The following is a 26244-nucleotide window of genomic DNA, read 5'->3' as shown; positions in this document are numbered from 1 at the left end:
AAAAAACTAGCCGGGCGAGGTGGCGGCGCCTGTAGTCCCAGCTACTCGGGAGGCTGAGGCAGGAGAATGGCGTAAACCCGGGAGGCGGAGCTTACAGGGAGCTGAGATTCGGCCACTGCACTCCAGCCTGGGTGACAGAGCGAGACTCCGTCTCAAAAAAAAAAAAAAAAAAAAAAAAAAAAGTGCATATTATTGTTTGTTTAACATGATTATAAATTGTTATATTACATTTTGTGAGTTGCTGTTAAACATAGTTGAACAATAGGAAAGATTTTGACCTTACATTTGTGGTTCGTGTGCGCCTTTTGGGGCCTGGAAAGCTTCAAGAGTGACGTTTTCTTTCCTTTGCTTTTTGTACATACACCCCCGACAGATACGCACATGCACCGTCATCCCGCCCACCACACACACATGCGCCCTCATCCCGCCCACCACACACACATGCGCCGTCATCCCGCCCACCACACACACATGTGCCGTCATCCCGCCCACCACACACATGCACCAGAAAAAAAATGAAAGTCATTCCCGTGGGCTTTGTCTTCAATGATCTTTGTCTCCCGGAAGGGATTAGTTTTCCATTTGAATTCCTTTGTAATTTCCTGCTGTTGATGACACTGAGGCGATGTTAACAGGAGCAGGAGTGACAGCAGCACTTGTGGGACTGAGTAGCGGGAGATGCGGTGAGAGATGTCCCAGCAGTTCCGGGACGTGGGCTAACTGAGAGGAGCCGGGGTGTTTGGGTTGAGCGCTCAAACTGGCTCTTTTGCCTCTGATCTGAGGATACACAAGAGACCCAGCTCCATCATTAAAAATTTTTGTGATTTAAATTTTTTTTTTTTTTTTTTTTTTCTGAGACGGAATCTTGCTCTGTCGCCCAGGCTGGAGTGCAGTGGCACCATCTTGGCTCACTGCAACCTCTGCTGCCCTGGTTCAAGCAATTCCCCTACCTCAGCCTCCTGAGTAGCTGGGATTACAGGCGCACGCCACCATGTCTGGCTAATTTTTTTTGTACTTTTAGTAGAGATGGGGTTTCACCATGTTAGCCAGACTGGTCTTGAACTCCTGACCTCAGGCAATCCGCCCGCCTCGGCCTCCCACAGTGTTGGGATTATAGGCGTGAGCCACCGTGCCTGACCTAAAATAAATTTTAATTGTGCAAATAAACAAACTTGTCAAAAAGTCCAAACTGCAGCCACAGACCCTGCAATGCTTTCTCCAAGATAAACCCTCCAGGGATTGGTTGAGGCAGGATTTCACCTGGCCAGTTCTGATGCGGCTCCACCTGGAAGCTTCTAAAGAAATAGTAAAGTGTTTAAGGGACAGGGTTCTGCCTCATGATGCTCTACCCCTGGTGAAATGTCCAAAGTTGTTCCTGTTCTTCTTATTAAACTAAGCCTAATGACAGGAACCTGAAGTATTGAAACTTGGGCTTTCTGAAGTCTGTGGAGATGAAAATTGACTTCCTGGGAGGGTGTGGTGGTTCATGTCTGTAATCCCAGCAATTTGGGAGGCCGAGGGGGGTGGATCACCTGAGGTCAGGAGTTTAAAAGACCAGCCTGGCCACGGTGGCGAAACCCTGTCTCTACTAAAAGTACAAAAATTAGCTGGGCGTGGTGGCGCATGCCTGTAATCCTAGCTGCTCGGGAGGCTGAGGAAGGAGAATCACTTGAATCCAGGAGGGGGAGGTTGCAGTGAGACGAGATCACTCCACTGTACTCCAGCCTGGGTGACAAAGTATGATTTGCATGGTCTCAAAAAAAAAAAAAATTGGCTTAATTTTTTCCCTTGATGAGGAAGGTGTTCAGATCAAGTCTGTGGCTCTGAGATCTAAATAATGACAGTGGTAGCTTTAGAATCGATTCCACCTACCGTCGATGTGAACTAATAACACCTTTTGTGCTTCTGTTGCCGCTTCTGTTCTGCAGCCCTTCTTCCCGCAGCCGTTATTGATCTGCCCCTGACCTTGCTGTGCACTGGGCCCTGCGCAGCGGTCGGTGCTGGTGTGCATTTTACCCTGTCTCCCTGTGTTGATGTGAGATTTCCATGACGGGTTGGATTTGTTTGCTCGGGCTGCCATAACAAAGGACCACAGACTGGGGGGTTTGAACAGCAGAAGTTTACTTGCTCACAGTCCTGGAGGCTGGAAGTTTAAGGTCAAGGTGCCGGTGGTGTCGGTTTCTCCTGAGGCCTCTCTCTTTTGCCAGCAGGTGGCCGCCTGCTCCCCATATCCTCACGTGGTCTTCCCTCTGTGTGTGTCTGCGTCCTAACGTTCCCTTCTCATAAAGACACGAGTTATGTTGGATGAGGACCCATCCTGATGACCTCATTTTACCTAAATTCCCTCCCCATCTCCAAATAGAGTCACGGCTGAGGTACTGGGGATGAGGGCTTCAACGTATGAATTTTGGAGTGGGGGTCACACTTCAGCCTGTAACACTGGTCTTTCTTGCAACGATCCTCCCTGAGGATTCCATTTAAACACATGGGATCTGCCGGTCAGAACAACTGGGTTCAAATTCTGATACCACCACTTGCTGGAAGCGGGACCGTGGGAAATTGTGCCTGTTTCTTTATAAACAGTAGCATTAGGGATACTGAGCTAATAGGGGCGCTGAGAGGGTCAGCTGAAGCCATGCCTTCAAGGTTGCAGCACAGTGCCTGGAACGTACGAAGCAGTGCAATGAAGATTGATTTGAGGGCCTTCACTCGGGAGGCGGAGCTTGCAGTGAGCCGAGATCACGCCATTCCACTCTAGCCTGGGAGACAGAACAAGACTCCTTCTGAAAATAAATAAATAAATAAATAAATAAATAAATAAATAAAATAAAAATAAATAAAAATAAAAATAATGTATTATTATTAATTAATTAATTATCTCACTCCATCACCCAGGCTAGAGTGCAGTGGCACAATTTTGGCCTCCTGGATTCAAGTGATTCTCATGCCTCAGCTTCCCGAGTGGCTGGAATTACAGACGTGCATCACTATACCTGGCTCATTTTTAAATTTTTATTTATTTGTTTTTGAGACGGAGTCTTGCTTTGTTGCCCAGGCTGGAGTGCAGTGGCATGATCTCGGCTCACTGCAAGCTCCACCTCCCAGGTTCATGCCATTCTCCTGCCTCAGCCTTCTGAGTAGCTGGGGCTACAGGTGCCTGCCGTCATGCCCGGCTAATTTTTTGTATTTTTAGTAGAGATGGGGTTTCACCGTGTTAGCCAGGATGGTCTCAATCTTCTGACTTCATGATCCGCCCACCTTGGCCCTCCAAAGTGCTAGGATTACAGGCGAGAGCCACTATGCCTGGCCTAATTTTTTATATTTTTAGTAGAGATGGGGTTTTGCCATGTTGGCCAGGCTGGTCTTGAACTCCTGACCTCAAGTGATCTGCCTGCCTCGGCCTCCCAAAGTGCTGGGATTACAGGCACGAGCCACCGTTCCTGGTCCAGGAGTTTATTTTTACTACAAATAATGACTAATATTTGTAGTCACTTGGAAAGTCTCTTTATATGTATTGATGGATTTAATTCTTCCCATTTGCCAGTTAAGAAAACAGAGACTCATGAGGTTGAGCAATTATCTCAGGCCACATAGCTCATAAAAAGTAGCCAGAACGCAGAGTCCTTGACAACCACATTCATCTCTGATTCCTAAGCTCCCCTTACAACAACAGGCACTCAACATCTGGGTGAATAAACTCTCCCACTAACAGACAGCCGTGGGTTCCTGGGCCCGCCTCTCTCTCAGTCCTCTCCTTTATCAGAGCTGAATGCATCTGATCACTCTGCACTGCGGTGTCAAATTGGCTGTTCTCCCTTTTTTTTATAGGAGTCCTCTTTCATTCAGTCCCAATTATGGGAAATGAAATTTTTACAGCCATGGAAGGGAAGATGAAGGGACGAAATGGAAAAGACTTTAGATCACAAAGCATTTTGGATACCCTGTAGTTCTGCAGCGTCTGTCTTTAGGGAAGCTCTAGTGCCTAGTCTCTAATTTAGTCTTCTGTGTGGCCGTGGTCTTCAAGTTGGCGTCTGTGGAGACAAAGAGGGAGGTCTTGCTGTGCCTGAGCCTCTGGGACGTGTTACCACCCATGCCGACCTGCTCTCTGAGGCTTTCTGGCGGCACCGCACAGCCCTGGGACTGGAAATGTGGCTCTCACTGAAGCTGCCCAGAGAGAGGGTCTCTCGATGAAGATCCTCCTCTATCAGCTGGGGCAGCCGGAAAGACAGGCTGGGGATTCCCTTCACACAGGATTTCATCTGCTTGGTGGCTCCAGAAAAATGCAAGTGTGCGTGTTCATCCACTTGACAAAGGGTAACTTAACGTCGGTGTCCTGTGGATTCTAACTGAAAGGGTTTGGGCAAAAGAAAGAGAAGAAGGTGGGACTGCGAATGAGTTGAAAACACCATTCTGGAGGCAACAGCGTGAAACAGAAGGGAAGGAAAATGTATGACCATATACATTTCAGTAGGAGTTTATAACCTTTAATGAACATTATCTCGAAGTTAGTCTCTAGACATAGGACTAAAAATAAAATTATGCTGAACTGTGTGCCTAGAGAATGGTAAATGGAAATAAGGTTCTTGAAAGGAATGACGTAGGTCCAGGGAAAGGTCATGTTGAATAATCAAGGTCGGTGAAGGTCAAAATCACAAAGAAGGACCCTGTATTTACTCCTGTACTGGTGGCAGCTTCCGTGGAAACCTTTGGCCATCGCTTTGCCTCTCCAAGCATTCGGGAAAGACCATCTGGTGCCATATTGTCTTCTGGGGACAACTGGTGGCCTGGGGAGGGCTGCATCATGCTCCTACCCCTGTCAGATCTGGGCAGAGGACAGACAAAAGTTCTCTGGCGTTTTCCACAGTGAGAGTCAGGGAAGTTCATCTAAGGAATTGGAACCAAGGTTAGAAACTTCTCTGGAGATATTCTAGTTTTGTTTGCTAGCTCAGCAGCTGCGTAATGACACTCCCACCAGCAGGGCACGTAGTTCACTTCAAATCACAAATGGTAGGGCCTTAGGATTTTTCACTGTCAGTTAATTATCAGAAATTGATTTGTTGCTATCTAGATACAGCCATTTGTCCAAATCACTAGGATAAGATTCCCAAGAAAGCCTGAAATCAGATAGCTTTCTCCCCCTTATTTTAAAATAAACACAAATAAAATTATTCTGCTACAGGTGGTGGGTTTCTCTTCTCCCAGCATATGTGACTTGACAAATTGTGTGAAAATAGTTTTCAGAAATTCAATTTCTGTTTCAGGGGCACCAAATGTTTAAAGAAATGGCAGCGTCAGATGCTGTATGGGGTAGGGTTGCTGAAATTCAGGGCTCTGGCCAGGGTCAATGGGACTTGGTGGGTATGAGTGTAGTAGGGTGGGGGGTAGCTGGCTGCCCAAAGGGATGTGATGAACTTCAGCTTGACTGAGTCTAGTTTAAGTTCCAAGGGATTCAATCTGGTGTTTGTAAAACGCTCATTTCCTAGATCCTGAGTGTCCCGTCCTTTTGGAGCAGGACTGCAGCTGGCTGCGTGGGGATGGAAGGAGGCTCCCTGCAGGGGACAGTGTGACCATACGCAGGCAGGACTCAACATCGCAGCCAGGCAGACTGAAAGGCAGAACCAGCCTCAGATGCCACGATTAAGTCCATGGGGCCAGAGTAGGGTGGTGCAGACGGCTTCACACTCACACCCTGGAGACAGACCTCAGTGAAAAGAGTAGTTGGCCTTAGGGTTATGGGCCCCTGTAATTTGAGCTGTCTTCACCTTTCTCATGAATCCAGTATATCCCACAATTAAGCATCTCTTAACTTCCTTCCTTTCTTTCCTTTCTCTTTTTTTTCTTGAGGGAGTCCTGCTCTGTCGCCCAGGCTGGGGTACAGTGGTGCAATCTTGGCTCACTGCAACCCCTAACTCCCAGGTTCTAAGTGATATTCCTGCCTTAGCCTCCCGAGTAGCTGGGATTACAGGTGTACACTACCATACCTGGAGGTATCTATATCTATATATCTATATCTATATATCTATATCTATATCTATATCTATATCTATATCTATATCTATCTGTTTGGTATTTTCTTAGTAGAGGCAAGGTTTCACCATGTTTGCCAGGCTGGCCTCGAACTCCTCACCTCAGGTGATCTACCCGCCTTGGCCTCCTAAAGTGCTGAGATTACAGGCGTGAGCCACCGGGACCAGCCCAATTTGTTTCTTTTGTGAGTCATTTTACAAAGCTTTGTTAACGGGCACCCTGATTGCCTATGGGACACATCCTCTGAGATGACTAATAACACCTCACATTTCAGAAAGCCAACAGAACTCGAGTTTCCCACTGCAATCAGTGATACCATATTCAAAACGGAGTATGAATCTTAGATTCTTATCCTTGTTTCACACCTTATATTCGATCCATTAGCAGGTCCTGCTGCCTTTACCGACAAGATATATCCTAAATCTGGCTGCTTCGACCACTTCTGCTACAGCTTCATTTCAAGTCACTGCCATCTCTCCCTGCAACTACTGGAATAGCCCTTTAACTAGTGTTGTTTCATCTACTTCTGTTTTACTTAAAAGCTAAATATGTTTTTGTCACTCCCTTGTTCAAAATCCTCCGATGGCTTTCTACAAACATTTACACAAAATCCAGAATCTTCACCAGGAGACCCAAATGTGACCAGGCTCCTGGCTGCCCCGTGGCTTCATTTCCTCACTCACTCACCTGTCCCTCCAGTTTGCCTAAGTAAGCTGGCTCCTGCCCTACGGTTCCCTCTGCCTAGACCACTTGCCTGGCTTCCTCACGTTACTCAGATCCCTGTTTAAATACCTCCTTCCTCCTCCAAGAGGCCTTTACAGGGCCACCCGATCTAAACCAGCACCTTCCTCCTTTTTCTCCCTCTATTTTTTCTTTTTTTTTTCTTTGTGAGACAGGGTCTGCCTCTGTTACCCAGGCTAGAGTGCAGTGGCATGATCTTGGCTCACTGCCACCTCCACCTCCCAGGCCCACGTGATTCACCCACTTCAGCCTCCCAAGTAGGTGGGACTATAGGTGCTCACCACCACGCCTGGCTAATTTTTGTATTGCCCGGCTGTTTTTTGTAGAGATGGGGTTCTGCCACGTTGCCCAGGCTGGTCTCGAACTCCTGAGCTCAAGCGATCTGCCCACCTTGGCCTTTCAAAGTGCTGGGATTACAGGCGTGCACCACTGTGCCTGGCTTCTCTTTTTCTCTTTACACTGCTTTCTTCTTTATGGCACACATTACTTCTGGTGTTATATTATACATTTAGGTGTTTGTTATTTGTTTGCTTCCCTTAGATGACAAGTTCCACAAGGTCAAAAAATGGTTTGTCTTTTTCACTGCTGTATGTCCGGGGCCTAGAGGAGAGCCTGACATGCAGTACAGGCTCAATATATATTCATTGAATGTACTGACCTCTTTAAAGTTCAGTTGGCATCTGTATCATCCATACCCAGTGTGGCCTCCTCAGGTTGTCAAGGTAAGTATTGCTTTCTCCCCGACAGGTAGGGTACTTACTGTCTCACTAATTCTATCAAAATTGGCACAAATCGATGATTTAAAAAATTATAACAAAGTGGAATGCCATTGATGGTGATTAGACCCAATCACAGTTTTCCCCATAAATTCTTCCAGGAACAGGGATGGCTAAGTGGTTGCTTGGAGTGGGAACTCTAGGTGGGTACAGGAAGCTCAGGTTCAACTTTGCAAAGGTATTATAATTAACTTTGAGCCAGGTCTGTGGAAGACATGAATGTGTCCTCTTGCCACAACCCTCCCCTGCCCATCTTTAGCCATTCCAACGCCCATTCACTCAACCCTGCCCTCTCACCTAATCTAGAGTGGGAAGAGCATATTCTGTCAGTTTTTTAATCCAAATGTGCCTTCTGAGGTTTGTTTTATTCCTCATCTTTCTTGCCTTCCAGTTGCCTGGCATCTCTTACTGCAGGGGACATCCTTTCCCTGGGTGTAACTTCAGGATTCTCTTCATCACATCATGGTCTTTGTGGGCATGAGCTCTTTGGGAAGGAGTAACTGTTGTAAAATCTACACCCTAGAAATCTCAAATCCCCACCCTTCTCCTGGGAGAATTTGGAATTTCAGATCTAAATTCATTTCAGGAATTTTGTGGTTGCCCTTCCCCAATACATTACATCTTGCATTTTCCAAAAAGTGAGTAGAAACAGAGTAGTGCCCTAAGAGCAATTCCTCTAATAATTGTGAGGATTAGGGCTTAGCGGCTAAGACCGAATGGGGGAGGCAGATGACCTTGGTTTCTGGAGGGGAAATGAAAGTCAGACATTGCAAAGCACTGAGCTGAGTGGCTTTGAACACAAAGCAGAATTTATCGATCCAGTGAAATAATAGGAAAATATTTCATCTTCTGGACCTCTGCCTCGATAGCCTGCTAACATTTTATAAACCCAAATCAAGTACTGTAGTTAAAATGCCATAATTTGCTGCTCTTGAAACCAAGTACATTGTATTTTGATATTTTACATTAGGAAATCATGTCTTACTGGTACTATTCTTATTTTATATCTTTAAAACATGTAGTTATTATTTTTTGTTATTGTTGTTGGATTTAACAGATTTGAAAATGTATATGTAAAAGCTGATCAGTAAGGTCTGTTCCAGAGTTAACAGCATCATGCCAATATCAATTTCCTGCTTTCTACAATATACTAACTAGCGTTATGTAAGCAATCTTTGTGAGAACTCCTGGCACTATTTTTGCAACTTCTTGTGAGTCTTATACTAATTCAAAATAAAAATGCACTGTTTTGGTTTTTTTTTTTTTTTTTTTTTTTTGGGACGGAGTCTCACTCTGTCGCCCAGGCTGGAGTGCAATGGTGTGATCTTGGCTCACTGCAAGCTCCGCAAACTCCGCCTCCCGGATTCACGCCATTCTCCTGCCTCAGCCTCCTGAGTAGCTGGGACTACAGGCACCTGCCACCATGTCCGACTAATTTTTTGTATTTGTGTGATCCATCTTCCTCGGCCTCCCAAAGTGCTGGTATTACAGGCGTGAGCCACTGCGCGTGGCCAAAAATGCACTTTTAAAATGTGAGTTTACATATTCATACGACCTTTGAAGCAGGAGAAGGCTATGGGTTACATTGTGTGCCCTGCCCCCTCCCAATTCATATGTTTAAGCCCTGACCCCCAGTACCTTCAAACATGACCTTATTTGGAAATAGAGTTGTTACAGATGTAATTGATTAAGATGAAGTCATGGGAGTGGGTCCTTGTCCAATATAACTGATGTCCTTATAAAAGGGGAAGAGCCAGCCATGGTGGCTCACACCTGTAGTCCCAGCACTTTGGGAGGATGAAGTGGGTGAATCACTAGAGGCCAGGGGTTCAAGACTAGCCTGGCCAACATGGTGAAACCCTGTCTTTACTAAAAACACAAAAATTAGCCAGGTGTGGTTGTGGTGGCTCACACCTGTAGTACCAGCTATTCAGGAGGCTGAGGCAGGAGAATCGCTTGAACCCGGAAGGTGGAGGTTGCAGTGAGCTGAGTTTGTGCCATAGCACACCAGCAGGGGCAATAGAGTAAGAGTCTGTCTTAAAAAAAAAAGGTTGGGGGCAGTATCAACACAGTCACGTGTACAGGGAAAACGCCATGTGAGGATGAGGATGGAGACTGAGGTGATGCTTCAGAATCAATGGTTTACGGCCAGCAAACCATTGGAAGAGGAGAGAGGCCCGGACAGATTCTTCCTCACAGCTCTCAGAAGGAACCAGCCCTGCCAACACCTTGATCTTGGACATCCCAGATTCCAGAACTGTGAGACAGTAAGTTCATCTTTGTTCTGGCACACCCAGGAAGCAGACACAGATGGTGTTCTCTGTGTTGTTCTCCCCTCTTCCACGGTGGCCTCTAAACCTCCATGGACGGCCGGGCGCGGTGGCTCACGCCTGTGATCCCAGCACCTTGGGAGGCTGAGGTGGGCGGATCACTTGAGGTCAGGAATTCGAGACCAGCCTGGCCAACATGGCGAAACCCTGTCTCTACTAAAAATACAAAAGTTAGCCATGCGTGGTAGCACGTGCCTGTAATCCCAGCTACTCGGGAGGCTGAGGCAGGGGAATCGCTTGAATCTGGGAAACGGAGGTTGCAGTGATCTGAGATTGTGCCACTGCACTCCAGCCTGGATGACAGCGCGAGACTCCATCTCAAAAAAAATAAATAAAAATAAATAAAACTCCATGGACTGCTGAGCACTGTGCAGACACCACTGCACAAATCTGTTTGATTATGTAGGAGTACATACGAATGAGTGCAGGGTTTCCCCAGCCTCAGATGAGACAATAACACTCCACACCCTTTAGCTGCAGTATGTGGTGGACAGGAGTTTGACATCTTGTGAATTGGTGAGTGTAAAGTTTGAGGCCAAGGCTTACGTATTGACTGTGACCTGTGCCAGAGAGGTCTGCATGGGCTCTCTTTCGATCTAACATCATATCTAGATTTTTTTTTCCATGTTGCTCTGCTTCTGTTTTATTCACCTATTGCCATCAGTTTTATTTTTATTTATTTTTTCTTTTTTTGAGATGGTGTCTTACTCTGTCACCCAGACTGGAGTGCAGTGGTGTGATCTCGGCTCACTGCAAACTCTACCTCCTGGGTTCAAGGGATTCTCCTGCCTTAGCCTCCTAAGTAGCTAGGACTACAGGTGCTCGCCACCACAGCCAGCTAATTTTTGTGTTTTTAGTAGAGATGGAGTTTTATCATGCATTCCAGCCTGAGCAACGTAGTGAGACCCCGTCTCTTTAAAAAATAAGTAATAAATAAAAATATAAAAAGTAAAAAAATTGAACCTCACATAAAGCACATAAGCTTTGTAGCCAGCATCAGGAAGCCTTAAGAACTGAGATAATTGCCGCTACCAAATGTCAGTTGACGCCGATATCAAGCTTTGAATGATGAGTCTGTAAATCTGTAAATCTATGCACAGTCACAAATATGTAATTATTTCTGTTTTTATTTAGTGTACATTTCATAGAACTTTATTTTGGAATTATGGAGCTGGAAGCAATATCAGAGGTATTTTACAGAGAGGGATTTGGGGTGCTAAGTGACCACACGTGTCACAGGGCTTCCGAAGGTAACGTGCTAGGCAACCCAGGAGCCTGAGCTGCTCCCTGGGATGTTCTGCCCCATGAGAGGCTGTTTCTCACAACACTTGATTGACATTAACCAAATATAACACACACACACGTGTGTGTATATATACATGTATATGTGTGTATTATATATACGTATGTGTGTATGTACATATATACATATATGTGTATATATACATATGTGTGTATATGTACATATATGTGTGTATATGTATGTGTGTATATATACGTATATGTGTGTATATGTATATGTGTGTGTATATGGATATATGTGTGTGTGTATATATACATATATATATATATATCCCATACCTTTTCCTGGATTTATCAGAAAAGCATGAAAAATACTTTTTATGATATCCAAATTCGTTTAGCCTTAAGAAACGAATAGAGATTTAAAGGAAAAATTCCCAAAAGTCTATCTTTTTGATGGACTTCCTTTTTGGCCCAGTTATTTTGCATTTAGGTCATGACTTTGGAGAAAAGTTATCCCAAACCCAGCCTGTGGAGGGATGTGCTCTGTTTTCGGATGTAAACCGTGGGTGTATTGCTCGGGGTTCTCTAGAGGAACAGAATCCATAGGATGCATACACAGAGACAGAAATGTATTCTCAGAAATTGGCCCACACAGTTAAGAGAGCCTGCAAGTCCCTGGATCTGCAGGGAAGTGGCAGCTGGAGACCCAGGAAGAACTGATGTTTCAGTTCTAGTCCAAAGGCAGGAAAAAAGCTGCAGTCCCAATTAGAAGGCAGTCAAGCAGGAGTAATTTCTTTCTTACTCAGCTCTTCTGTTCTATTCAGGCCTTTGACTGATTGGATGGTGCCCACCACATTGGGGAGGGCAATCTGCTTCACTCAGCCCCAGTTCGAATGTTGATCTCATCCTGAAACACCCTTGCTGGTAACCCCGGAATCATGTCTGACTGAATGTTTAGACATCCTGTGGCTCAGGCAACTTGACACATAACGTTAACCATGACCGTGCCCAAGGCTGGACTAGCCCAGGTGCAATTAGAAGCACATTTTTTCTTCTTTCTGTCTCTCCTTATACCCCAGAGGAGGCTGCCTTCACTCTCCCAACTCCCAGGCTTGCAGAAGCACGCACACCTGTGCAAGGTTCTCAGGCTCTACAGCGTCCTCATATGTATATATGTCTGCCCATTTGAAAATTATTGTAATAGGATTTTCTATTGAAAATAGCAGAACCACCTCTGAAGGAGCTTGGGTTTGAGAGTGTCCAGATCATTCTTAAATGGGACTCTGGAGAAGGGCCAGAGGCAAGAGCTGGGTGCAGGCCACCCAAGGGAAGAGTGGACAACTCTGTAGGACCAGAATCCTGCAGTGCCCATTATGGGAACTGACTTGGTGGACTAAAAGAAAAACTTTATTCTGTAAGAAAACGGTTATGAGCTTGTATTTTTCTTCCACAATGGAAAGCCAAAAACAAATTGTTTTCATTGTACTTAGATCTATCTATCTATCTATCTTCTATCTATCCACCTATCATCTATATCTATTTAAATATGTTACATAAAAATTTGCCATATTAACCACTTTTAAGTGTAAAATTCAGTGGCATTAAGTACATTCACAATGTTGTATAACCATCACCACAATCTATTTCCATTTTTTTTTAAATCACTCCAAACAGAAGCTGTACCCATTAAGCAGTCAGTCCTCATTCCTGCCCCGCTACATCCACCCTGGCCCTTGGTAACCTCTGTTCTACTTTATGTCTCTATGAATTTGCCAATCTAGCTATTTCATGTGAGTAGAATCATACAATATTTGTTTTCCGGTGTGTTTCTAGCTTATTTCACTTAGCATAGTCTTTTGAGATTCCTCCAGAATTAAGAACATTTCCAAAATTAACATTCAGAGTTCATAGAAAATCCTACTATAATAATTTTCAAAGAAGTTATTGTGTGCTGCCCTGATGCTATCGAACATTTACTCTGAGCACTTACTATGTGCCAGGCACTGTGCTGAGAAGGACACATCCACTGTTTTAAAAATCCTTTCCAGAACAACACAAAAAGGATGTTACCAGAATTATGCTAATATTACAGGTTGAGGATTAATGAGATTAAGTCAAATGGTTGAGAGTGTTAAGCCAGTCAACTGGCTCTGGGTTCCAATTCCTACCTCTTAAGCTCCACTGCTTCTCGGATTACTTCTTGGATTACTGTTTCCTTTCTGTCTTTCCTCATTGCACCTCTGTTTGACCTCTTAAATTAGCACCTACTATAGGCTCCTGAGTAATAGAGTCACTTAGGGTGTGTCCTGTCTGCCTGTCAGGATGAGCTTCTAGAGAGAAGAGGCTCATCACTCATTTTTAGCTCCAGCGCCATGCACTGTGCTTGCCACATAGCAGGCACTCAATAAATATTTGCAGAATTGAATTGAAGCATCTTAGTATACTGAGTACCATGGAATTGGGGTTTGGACAAAGACTCTAATTTATTTAATCACGGCTGTTGTTCTAAACTACAATGCAGCCTGTTGGCTTGTTTCCCGGAAATTGACTTAATCACCCCACCTGCTGTATGGTGTCTTCAGTGCTGCCTCCAGAGGATTTTAGGAAGAAAAGTTAGAACCGGAGATCCTTGTTGTTGCCTCAAAGCTGGTTGTGGGGCTGTGATTGCTGTTCATGGGTCCTTCTTCTGGCTTTTCCTTTCTTTCTTTTTTTTTTGTTTTTGAGATGGTGTCTCACTCTCTCACCCAGACTGGGATGCAGTGGCGCAATCTTGGCTCATTGCAACTTCCTCATCCCAGGTTCAAGTGATTCTTCTGCCTCAGCCCCCTGAGTAGCTTGAACTACAGGAGCATGCCACCACACCCAGCAAATTTTTCATTTTTAGTAGAGACGGGGTTTCACCATGTTGGCCAAGCTGGTCTCAAACTTCTGACCTCAGGTGATCCACCTGCTTTGGCTTCCCAAAGTGCTGGGATTACAGGCATGAGCTACCACGTCAGGCCCCTTCTTCTGGCTTTTAAGAATAGACTTGGGCTGGGTGCGGCGGCTCATGCTGTAATCCAAGCATTTTGGGAGGCTGAGGCAGGCGGATCGCGAGGTCAGGAGTTTGAGACCAGCTTGGCCAATATGGTGAAACCCCGTCTCTACTAAAAATACAAAAATTAGCCGGGTGTGGTGGGGCATGCCTGTAGTCCCAGAGACTTGGAAGGCTGAGGCAAGAGAATCGCTTGAACCCAGGAGGCAGAGGTTGCAGTGGGCCAAGATTGCACCATTGCACTACAGCCTGATGACAGAGTGAGACTCCGTCTAAAAAAATTAAAAAAACAAAGAATAGACTTGAGTAGGAGTCCAAGCAAATATAATTAAAAGCACATTTTTCATGTTTATGTCTTTCCTGTAACCCAAAGAGGAGAGTTGCACAAAGGCCTCCCTGTTTCTGACAAGCATGGATGATAGATTCAACTCGGCTGTGAGTGTTTTCATGAGAATATGACGGAATTGCATCACACGGCAATGCACACACCCACACAAAGAGCCATGAGTGACAGACAACACCATGGGGGAGGGATTATGAGAGGGAGGGACTGAGAGTCTGTGAAAGGTGACAGCATTTACCTCTGTGTTCTCAGCGCTTAAGCCATGGAGAAAGTTATGCAGGAAGAACAAAGACGAGGGAATAGGATGGAGGGCAGGAGTAAACTGTGAAATACTTTTTATTTAAGATGAAGACATGGAAGTTATTAAAAAATGGCCCAACAGATTCACTGGGATGCCTGGTTTTATGAATAAATATATCTCAGGGCTTTCTCGACAGTTACTGTCCACAGGATGCCAGTTCTTCTCTTTTTCGATCCAGGTTAGTGTAAAGAGGATGGAGGCATTTAATATGATGTATTGAGAATTGAAACCCAGGGACCAATATGCATGCTGGAGTTACTTCTGCAGCTATTTTCCAGATGATGATGATGATGATGATGATTATTATTATTATTTGAGACAGAGTCTTGCTCTGTCGCCCGGGCCAGAGTGCAGTGGCGTGATCTTGGCTCACTGCAACCTCTGCCTCCTGGGTTCAGGCGATTCTTGTGCCTCAGCCTCCCTGGTAGCTGGGACTGCAGGTGTGTGCCACCACGCCCAGCTAATTTTTGTACTTTTAGTAGAGATGGGATTTCACCACGTTGGCCAGGCTGGTCTCCAGCTTCTGGCCTCAAGTGATCCACCCATCTTGGCCTCCTGTGCTGGGATTAAGTCAGTAGTCACTGTGCCCAGTCTCCAGATTAAATTTTGATTCCAGTTGTGGGCATCTGTACTCTCCCTTCAGAGTCTGCTGCCAGGAAGCAGCAACACAGGTGAAGTTCTAGTGTTTATGTTCTTTTGTCCTTGCCCAACTCACCTGCACTCAGGCAAGGCCGAGCTATTGTCTAATCACCATGCAGATATGGGCCAATGATCAGAATATTGTCTGATGAGAGATTGACAGTGAGAGCACTTTCGATTTATTAGAAGCTGGAAAATGAAAACCCACTGAGACTCAGAAGAAGTAGAATTTCTGGTTTCTTGGCAAATGTCCATGTGTGAAATTCTCAGGTGGGAAAGCTTCCCTAGGGACCCTCAGATCAGACCACTAGGGCAGAGCTCTAGGGAAGATCGGTTGCTAATGACTATGACAGTCACAAAACAGAATTGGTCTTAATCTTTGTCAGCAGGTAGACTGATAAGGAAACAGACACATCGTGGTACAGCTTGTAACTGAGCTCCCAAGGATATGAACAAGCAGATTGTGACCTTAAAGATTTGTAGGACTTTATCCTACACCTTTAGGGTAAAGAAGGTATCTTTATTCTAAAGGTGAAAAAGTGAAACAAGGATATTCAAACCAGAAGGGCCCACTGGATGGCAAAGTGGGTGGGTAGGCATATGTATGTATGTGTATATGTATATATATGTACGTGTGTGTTTTTATGTATGTGTGTATGCACGTGCATTCATGAGTATGTATGTGCATGTGTGTGTATGTGTGTGCATGTTTATGCATGTATATGTGTGTGCATGTGGCTATGTCAGTGTTTATGTGTGTATATGTGTATGTGTCTATATTTTTACACCTGTGTGTGTATGTGTGTGTATGTGTGCATGTGTGCACATGTGTGTTTGCATATGTTTATGTGTGTGCACTATGAGTGTGTATGTGTGTGTTGTGTGTGCATGTGTGTATGAGTGTGCATATGTGTTGTGTGCATGTGTGTGTATGTGTACATGTATGTGCACATGTACGTGTGTGTATGGTGTGTATTGTGTGTGCATATGTGTGTAAATGTGAATGTGTATGTGTGCGTGTGTGTTGTGTGTGCATGTATGCATGTGTGCTCATGTGTATATGTGTGTACATGTATGTGTGCATGTGTGTATGTGTATATGTGTATGAGTGTGTGTGTTTGTGTGTGTATGTTTGTATGCGTGTGGTGTATGTTGTGTGTGCATGTGTATATATGTGAGTGTGTATGTTTGTGTATGTGTGCGTGTGTGTGTTATGTGTATGTGTGTATATAGTACATACCATGGTAATGGTGGTGGTATAGGTACTGCGATATGGATGTGTGTTTGAGGAGCAGAGTTGAGCAGATGGAGGCTTGGGAGATTGGGTGGGTGGAAGGTAAACAGACTTTTTAGCAATACTACACATGTTGAGAATTTAAATATTTGGTCAAGCAAGAAAGTCAATAGTTGTAAATCGTTCCCTTGCACAGGGACCTGTTGTGGGTTATTGCTGTCCACAGGATAAGTGGTCTGGCTATGATTCAAGTCTTGCCACCTTGAGGCCCCTCTACCCATCTCTGCTGTTTCTTGCTCAGCCTGACCCACCCTCTGCTCCCACCCAGCTGCTTTATCCTCAGGTTCTGAAATATATCCGCCTCTCATTACATGCAAGTTTCCTCGATGAAAATGCCCTTCTATTCGCACCCCAGCCTCGCCTGCTGGGTCTGCCCCAGTGAGTCCAGCTCACACCGATACAGCCCTTTTCTAATCGGGAATTCTCAAATACTGCTGGTGGGGGTGTGAATTGGTGCAAATTGGAAAAAAAATGATCAAGAATTTCCTAAATGACAGGGAGTTCTCAAAGGACTAATAAAAACATCTGAAAAAGCTGTCCACTCCCATTAGTAATCAATGAAGTGCAAATTAAAGCAAATTAAACTAATATTCAGATAGCATTTTCCACCTCTTAATTTGGCAGAAACGGAAAAATGCTAATGCACAGAATTGTCAAGGGTGTGAGGAATGTAAACTGGGAAAATATTTGGGAAGACCCTTTGGCAATGTGAAGCAAATATGCATACCACTTGATGGAGGATCCCACTTCTAGGTATTTATTATAAAGTCAAAATGATGGATAAACAAATACATCTACTTATAATTATGTTATTCTCAGCAATATTTCCATAGGGAAAATTCGGTTACTATCTAAAGCTCCAATAATAGAGATAACGTAATGTAGTAAGGCAGGTAAAGTAATAATAGTAAAGTAAGTTCGGGGATAGTCATATATTGGATATATGCCATTGAAATGATGGAAAATGTTTAGTAATACAACATACAATTATGCTCTATGTTAAGAAACACTGGTCACAAAACTTTACAATTATGATTTGGGAATATCTCCAAGATTACCTTCAGGTTCAATAGTTTGCTAGGACTCATGGAACTCAGCAAATAAGTTATACTTATGGCTACAGTTTATTTATTTTATTTTATTTTTTTGAGACAGAGTCTTTATCTGTCACCCAGGCTAGAGTGCAGTGGCATGATCTCGGCTGGTTGCAGTCTCTGCCTCCTGGGTTCAAGTGATTCTCCTGCCTCAGCCTCCCCAGTAGCTGGGATTATAGGCGTGCACCACCACACCTGGCTAAATTTTGTATTTTTAGTAGAGATGGAGTTTCACCACGTTGGCCAGGCTGGTCTCGAACTCCTGACCTCAGGTGATCTGCCTCCCCTGGCCTCCCAAAGTGTTGGGATTACAGGTGTGAGCCACCGTGCCTGGTCACACGGCTATACAAAAAATAAATTTCACTATACAGTGAAATGATATCGATTAAAATTAGTATTGCAAAAAGGTTCATAGAGCATGGTCCAGGTGAGGCCAGGCACAGAGCACTCAATCATCCACTCCCAGTGGTGTCATGAGCAAAGCTTATTTTGGGATTATAGGCGTGCACCACCATACCTGGCTAAACATCTAAATCTAAATTTTGTATTTTTAGTAGAGATGGAATTTCACCATATTGGCCAGGCTGGTCTCGAACTCCTGACCTCAGGTGATCTGCCCACCTCGGCCTCCCAAAGTGCTAGGATTACAGGTGTGAGCCACCACGTCTGGCCTACATTACTTTTTTAAGGAGTCTTTTTCTTTCTTTCTTTTGTGTGTTCTACAGGGAATGGTCCCACGGGATCTCATGGAAGGAAGCCATCTCAGCCTGCCTCCTCTCAGAAACCAGAGCCTGAGACAAGGGTTGTGTGCTGGTGTTAATTTGGGGAAGCGATTGAAGGAACAGGAGTTGGGGCAGGGGAGAGCAGGAAGAAGGAAACAGGGTAGAGAAAGCCAGTGAATGCAAGATTGCACTGTGGAGCTGGTTGGTCACTGCCTCACCATCCACAGGAACGCTTTGAAGAGCTGTGTAGACTGTATGTTGGAATGATTCTCTTGAGGAGAAGAAGATAGTCATATTTTCTTACTGACTCTCCCTCACTGATTAAAGCTGCTCCAGAGGTGTTAACTGCCTTGTGCTCTAGGTTTGCACACCTGCAGTTCAATGTTTCTGGGTGGTGGCCCACTCATTAGCCGCAGAAAAGCCCTGGGGCAGCAAGTAAGGGAAACAGGGACATCTGGGGTAGGTTCTATCAGAGTTCACGTGCACAATGGCTGAGTAAAAGGTGGGCTAAGGGCTGGGCGTGGTGGCTCACGTCTGTAATCCCAGCACTTTGGGAGGCCGAGGCAGGTGGATCACGAGGTCAGGAGATGGAGACTATCCTGGCTGACATGGTGAAACCCCATCTCTACTAAAAATTAAAAAAAAAAAAAAAAAAAAAATTAGCCAGGCATGGTGGCAGGTGCCTGTAGTCCCAGCTACTTGGGAGCCTGAGGCAGGAGAATCGCTTGAACCTGGGAGGAGGAGGTTGCAGTCAGCTGAGATTGCACCACTGCATTCCAGCCCGGCAACAGAGCAAGACTCCGTCTCAAAAAAAAAAAAAAAAAAAAGGTGGTTTGAGAACATAGGAGGCAGGACACAGAAGGGGTTAAATACAGGAAGCCCTTTGTGGGTTTACTTTGTATTCATGCTAAGAGCAGATAGATGCAGGATCTTTTTCCAGTTTCAGGCTGAGGAAGGCATTTTTGTGTATTCTTCTGAGTTAGAAGATGATCTTTGGCCTGAATCATACAAGCTAAAATCAACTGGAGTTTTCAGGGGCTAAAAGATTTTAAACGGAGATATTCTGCAACTAACAGTTATAGACTTCTTTTTGAAGCAGAATTTAATGAAGGTTTAATGAAGCAACACAAAGAGAAAGAGAAATCACCTCAACTACCTGCCCTCCTCAGCCCCGGCTGCATCTCCTACCTGTGGCACGACGGCTTCTCTGAAGCTAAGCCTATGAATAGAGGATTGTTTGGAAATGAGAAGAAAGTATAAGCTTTCTATTTAGTGATGTAACTTAGCTTTGCGTGGACCTGCTGAGAATGGAATCTCAAGACGGCACCAAGGGTAAGACCTAGGTGGGGCGTGAGGGTCTTTTTGTTTCCACACAGGGCTGAAGGATCTTCTGCTTTCTGCGCCTCCTGCAAGGCTCTTCTTCTGCCTCGAAGATCCTGGATTTAGAGACAAATTGCCAAAGGACTACTTTCTTTTTCTTTGCTTTTTTGTTTTTTTTTGAGACGGAGTCTTGCTCTGTCGCCCAGGCTGGAGTGCAATGGTGCGATCTCGGCTCACTGCACGCTCCACCTCCCAGGTTCAAGGATTCTTCTGCCTCAGTCTCCTGAGTAGCTGGCATTACAGGTGCCCACCACCACGCCTGGCTATTTTTTGTATTTTTAGTAGAGACGAGGTTTCACCATGTTGGTCAGGCTGGTGTCGAACTCCTGACTTCAGGTGATCCACCCGCCTTGGCTTCCCAAAGTGCTGCAATTATAGGCATGAGCCACTGCCCAAAGGACTACTTCCTAAGACCAGAATGCAAGAGAAGGGAATCTGTGGGCTCTCACTGTCTTAGCATCCCTGATCAAAATCCTTACATCTTCCTGTCCCTGAAAGGAGATCAGAGTCAGTTTTGGCGGTAAATTGACTTTACAAATGTGATTGATTTTGAAGTGAGAACTTGAAGCTGTATTTTAATAAATAAATTGATAATTCAACTGATTGCAGAAACGATCACAGGCAGTTTCTTAGGCTATGCAAACTATAACAAATAACATGAGTTGAATATGGGAATCACAGATAACAGAACTTTCTTCTGCCTTGGCTTCAATATAGCTTGTGTGAATAATTCTGGGAAACATTGGATTAAATGTGAAAAGGCAAGCGGTCTTGTTTTATGCAAGACCTTTCATGTGCTTCTTAGAACCTTTAATATGCTAATTTGCGTTCAGATCACTAAGACTATAAGTGGGGCCGGGCAGCGGTGGCTCACGCCTATAATCCCAACATTTTGGGAGGCAGAGGAGGGTTGATTGCTTGAGGTCAGGAGTTCAAGACCAGCTGGCCTACATGGTGAAACCTAGTCTCTATCAAAAATACAAAAATTAGCTGGGCATGGTGACATGCACCTGTAATCCCAGCTACTTGGGAGGTTGAGGCAGGAGAACCACTTGAACCCGGGAGGAGGAGGTTGCAGTGAGCCGATACCATGCCACTGCACTTCAGCCTGGGCAACAGAGTGAGACTCTGTCTCAAAAAAAAAAAAAAAGACTATAAGGGAGAGAGGGAAAGCTTCCCCCCTTCACCCTCTGAAGGTTTGCTGAAAATGAACTAACCAAAGGCAGATTATTAGGAGAAAAGGGCATATAAATGTATTTAAACGTGCACAGCACAAGGAAATTGCAGAAGAATGATAATCCAGTAACCCAGTGGGGTTCAGATACTTACATTCCTTACTTCGTATAGGAAGAGGAAATGGGGACTGCAGGGGTGAATAACTTTTAGGGGGAAAGAATGGACCCAATGCTCAGACAATGGTAAGTAAATAATTCTCTTTGGGGATTGAATGGGACCAGAGGACAAACAATGGTTTAGGACAAAGTTTGGGCTGTAGGAGTGTTATTTAATTTTCAGTCTTCCTCTGTGATAGGAGTTTTGATTTTCTCTGGTTAATAAAATTTCAGGGAAGGGATCAAAAGCAACTGTGTTCCTCTTTGGGGTTCAGTTTCTAGGTGGAGCAGGGAACTTCAGAAAACAGCTTCATTCTGTACTTTGGGAGAGACAGAGGATCAGAGAGAGGGTTGGGGGGAGTGGGGGAGATCAGAGAAAGACCTTGGTTCTGAGGCTAATTTCTGAGGCCTTTCGATTTTCAAAGTACTCAGAATGCCAAAGTGCCATATTGTGGGGTATCATGTTCTGTACCCCAACAAGATCATGTTACAATATTTAGTCTTTCTCAAGCTAAGCTGCCCTAGAACCAGTTTATTCCTTTGAGAACAACTTGTGGGTATGGGTACAAAGTCCATGCTCTCAGAAATGCAGCCAGAAAGAACCTATGTCCTTCCCATGAAGGTGAAGGGGTCTGGGCCTTTGCAGCCTTTTCATTGTTGTAATCCTCAGAATGTTTTATTAGAATCTGACAGTTGCTTTATGTTTTATTCCTCACAGGTTTGGAGGCTGGGAAGTCCAAGATCAAGCCAGTGACACATACAGTGTCTGGGGAGAGCCTGCTTCTTGGTTCACAGGCTGGCCATCTTCTCACTGTGTCCTTACATGGTGGAAGAGACAAGAAAATTCTCTGGAGTGCCACTTATAGAATCACCTTAGAGAAGGGCACTAACCCCATTCAGGAAGGCTGTGATCTCATGATCTAATCATCTTCTGATATGGTTTGGATCTGTGTCCTTGCCCAAATCTCATGTGGAATTGTAATCCCCAATGTTGGAGGTGGGACCTGTTGGAAGGTGACTGGGTCATGGGGACAGAATTCTCATGATGGTTTTATACCATCCCTGTTGGTGCTGTTCTCCTGATAGTGAGCGAGTTCTCATGAAATACGGTTGTTTAAAAGTGTGTAGCATCCCCTCTGCCTCTTGTTCCTGCTGCCAACATGTAAGACGTGCCTGCTTCCCCTTTGCCTTCCACTATGATTGTAAGTTTCCTGAGGCCTCCCTAGAATCACAAGTTGCTATGCTTCCTGTAGAACCTGCAGATTTGTGAGCAAATTAAACTTCTTTCCTTTATAAATTACCCAGTCTCAGGTTTTTGTTTATAGCAATGCAAGAATGGACTAATACACTTCCCAAAGGCCCCCCCCACTAATGCCATCTCCTTGGGGGTCAGGTTTTCAGTGTATGAATTTTGGAGGGACACAAATATTTAGAACATAGCCAGTTCTCATAACATAAACAAAGTCCTTTTTGTGTCACTTTTTTGCATCGTTGTGCTTTTTGTTGGTGATTTTACTGTTTAAAATGGCTCCCCAGCAGAGTGCTGGGTGCTGTTCAGTGTTCCTAGGCACAAAAAGGCTGTGTGACATAACTTCCAGGGAAAATACGAGTATTAGATAAGCTTTGTTTAGGCATGAGTTATAGTGCTGTTAACCATGAGTTCAATGTTGATAAATCAACAATGTACGTTAAATAAGAAATAAGGTGTCTTTATACAGAAACACACAAAAAAACAAGGTTATATCATGATTAGTTGATAAAAACGTGACCGGGTCTTGCAGGAACGTATAACTCTGTGTTTCCCCTAGGAGAATTATTTGGTAATTCAGTGTTTGTGGTGAGTTTATAACATAACCACCATGAATTGTGAGAATCAACTGTATTTGTTTTTTGAAAATTAAACACAAATGCTTTCTGATACTGTTTGATCTAAAATATTTACTTATTTGTGCCTTGTTTCTGAATCTTTCCAACTGGCATAGCAATACCTGTCCAATAAGCTTACAGGGAAATGTATGTGAAAGTTCTGTCTAAAAGTTTAAAGGCTATATAAATCCAGGGCTTATAATGCTTATTTTAATCACATGGGCCAAATAAATGATTGAATGTGACCATTATTTTACTTTCCGCTTTGATTTGTTAGCCCACGTGGTTGAGAACTGTTTGATATGAAGAATTTTATGGGGTCAGTTCAAAAGATGAATAAAGGAAATGACATTTCCAACATGCGTTAAAAACCAAAGTCCACGTGTACACAGATGACTAATTTAGAGAGCTCTGTTATGACTCAGGTTAGTGTAGTGGAGTGGAATGACATTGACTTTTAAAATAAATTTTGTCTTGGTTTGTAGAAATAATAATGAAACCGTTGTTGTAAAATTATAACTGAGAAAAGTATTACAGTGAAAGAGATCTGACCTAACCAACTCCATCTTGCTTTTAACCTCCAAGCTATCCTTGTTCATTCCTGGGCATAGGCCAAAGTAACTTTGGAAAGAACTTATAGTTTAACTTTGAAACAAAGACACTAACAGCCCCTTCCCAGAACAAATCCCCTTCCTGCCTAGGTACTAGACTGCTTTTGTAGGACTAACAAATTAGCCACAAGATTAGAAATTATGGTTTAGGAGTCATGGAGCTGGAGGCTACAAGATTTTGACCCTCCCCAAATTGCTCTTGGGGATAATGTCACTAGTATAAAACCTAAGATCAGTGTTTGAGATATTTTGCAGACCCTGCAGATCCTTGATGGATCCGCTGCCGCCACCCAGATTAATAAACTGGCTCATCTGGTCTTGTGGTCCCCACCCAGGAACTGACTCAGTACGAGAGGACAGTGTTGACTCCCTATTATTTCACCTCCAAGCCAATCAGTCAGCACTCCTGAATCACTGGCCCCTACCTATTAAATTGTCCTTAAAAACTTGGATCCCTTAGTTTTCAGGGAAACTGATTTGAGTGATAGTAAAACGCCAGTCTCCTGTACAGCTGGTTCTGCGTGAATTAAACTCTTTCTCTGTTGCAATCTTGTCTTGATAAATTGTCTGTGTCTAGGCAGTGAGCAAGAAGAACCTGTGGGATGGTTACAATAATTGCTTTTTATAGAACATTAATGGGATAATACCTGTATCAGGGAGATTGGTAAGTCGAGATTCGTTATCTTTTTAGTGCTCAAAATCCTTAAATGTTTATTGGCATACACAGGATAGAAAGAATGAAAATGGATATGCAGTAAGGAGAGTACAGATCTCTTTTAATGTGTTTCTGATACTTATTAAACCTTAATAGAGAGCAGAGCCCAGGGAGCCCTTTTCAATAGATCAAACCCTGTTGACCACAGAGAAGAAGGTAGTAGTTAATTTGCATATGGGACTCAGGGTTGAAGGTCTCTAGAGAGACCTTACCACTCTGCTTAAGATATCTGCAGTGAAAGCCAGATAAATCTCTCCTACTGAATAAGAGAGGTGTCAACCAGGTCCTATGGGAGCAAAGGGCTGTGAGGTTCCTTAAATAAAATTACCTGGTGGAAAGGAGAGCTTGACTGGGGAAAGGGGAGCTTGACTGGGGGTCCCATCTTCAACACAAGGACCTACATGTTTATAGATATAGACCAAAACTAAAATTCTAAGGCCCTTCAATCATCTGAATGGACTTCCTCCTCACCCAGGACTCTTTTAAGATTTAAACTGAGAGATTGTTTCAGGCCATAACAGGAAGTGGGGGTTGAACATGTCTCATTATACCTCTCCAGCATTAACATCAACACAGACTTTAACTCTGATAAGAAACGTTTTACAACCTATTCTGTCTGAAGCCTACTACCTGAAGGCTTCCTCTGCAAATAAGAACTTGGGTCTCCAGAACCCTTTATCTTTTTTTTTTGAGAGGTTGTCTTGCTCTGTGGCCCAGGCTAGAGTGCAGCGGCGCCATCTCGGCTCACTGCAAGTTCCGCCTCCTGGGTTCACACCATTCTCCTGCCTCAGCCTCCCGAGTAGCTGGGACTACAGGCGCCCACCACCATGCCCAGCTAATTTTGTATATTTTTAGTAGAGATGCGGTTTCACTGTGTTAGCCAGGATGGTCTCAATCTTCTGACCTCGTGATCTGTCCACCTTGGCCTCCCAAAGTGCTGGGATTATAGACGTAAGCCACGGCACCTGGCCACAACCCTTTATCTTAACCCAGACATTCTCTTCTGTTGATCCCAGGTCTTTAGACAAACTCAACCAATTGTCAACTAGAAAATGTTTAAATTTACCTGTAAGCTGGAAGCATCCCCACCCACCACCTTTGAGTTGTCCTGCCTTTCTGGACCAAACCAATATATTTCTTACATGTATGTGATTGATTTCTTATGCCTCCTGAAAATGTATAAAATCAAGCCATACCCTGACCACCTTGGGTACATCTTCTCAGGACCTCCAGAGGGCTGTGTCATGGGCCAAGGTCATTCATATTTGACTCAGAATAAATCTCTTAAAATATTTTACAGAGTTTGACTATTTTTATTGACATAGGGTACATACGGTAGAGCTGGTTTTGGCAGATCAAAGTGTGAAATTGGAAGTTGCTTGAGACCCAGTCACGCAGGAGTAGCTACTATCACTTTGGGAAGCCAAGTGTGAAGGTCATTGTGATCAGGAGAGTGAACTGGATCAGCAACACAAGGAGGACTGGAGCCTGGAGCAGAATTGCTCTGGTTAATTTTTTGGGGGCTGATTGTTTTTTTTTTTAAATAAAAATATCTGGCCAGGTGCAGTGGCTCACACCTGTAATCCCAGCACTTTGGGAGGCTGAGGTGGGCAGATCATGAGGTCAGGAGGTTGAGACCAGCCTGGCCAACATGGCGAAACCCTGTCTCTACTAAAAATACAAAAATTAGCCAGGCTTGGTGGCACAAACCTGTAATCCCAGCTACTCGGGAGGCTGAGGCAGGAGAATCGCTTGAGCCTGGGAAGTGGGGGTTGCAGTGAGCCAAGATAGCCAC

General features: G+C 44.3%; 1 long non-coding RNA gene across 3 annotated transcripts in view; it reads left to right on the top strand.

Annotated features, from left to right (window-relative positions):
* LOC119621547 (uncharacterized) overlaps positions 1 to 22554 on the top strand; it is a 112058-nt gene extending 89504 nt beyond the window's left edge. For 2 of the 3 annotated variants that reach the window (XR_012090457.1, XR_012090456.1), the window contains 3 exons: positions 3829 to 9811; positions 18550 to 19878; positions 21976 to 22554. This is a non-coding gene — a long non-coding RNA (uncharacterized lncRNA). The remainder of the gene's footprint in view (positions 1 to 3828; positions 9812 to 18549; positions 19879 to 21975) is intronic. The other variant, XR_012090458.1, reaches the window with a different exon arrangement.
* The last annotated feature ends 3690 nt before the right edge of the window (positions 22555 to 26244 follow it).

Source organism: Chlorocebus sabaeus, chromosome 21 (assembly GCF_047675955.1).
Source record: "Chlorocebus sabaeus isolate Y175 chromosome 21, mChlSab1.0.hap1, whole genome shotgun sequence".
Classification (NCBI taxonomy): Eukaryota; Metazoa; Chordata; class Mammalia; order Primates; family Cercopithecidae; genus Chlorocebus; species Chlorocebus sabaeus.
The sequence above is the reverse complement of the archived record's forward strand: the minus strand, read 5'-3'. Positions and strand labels throughout refer to the sequence as shown.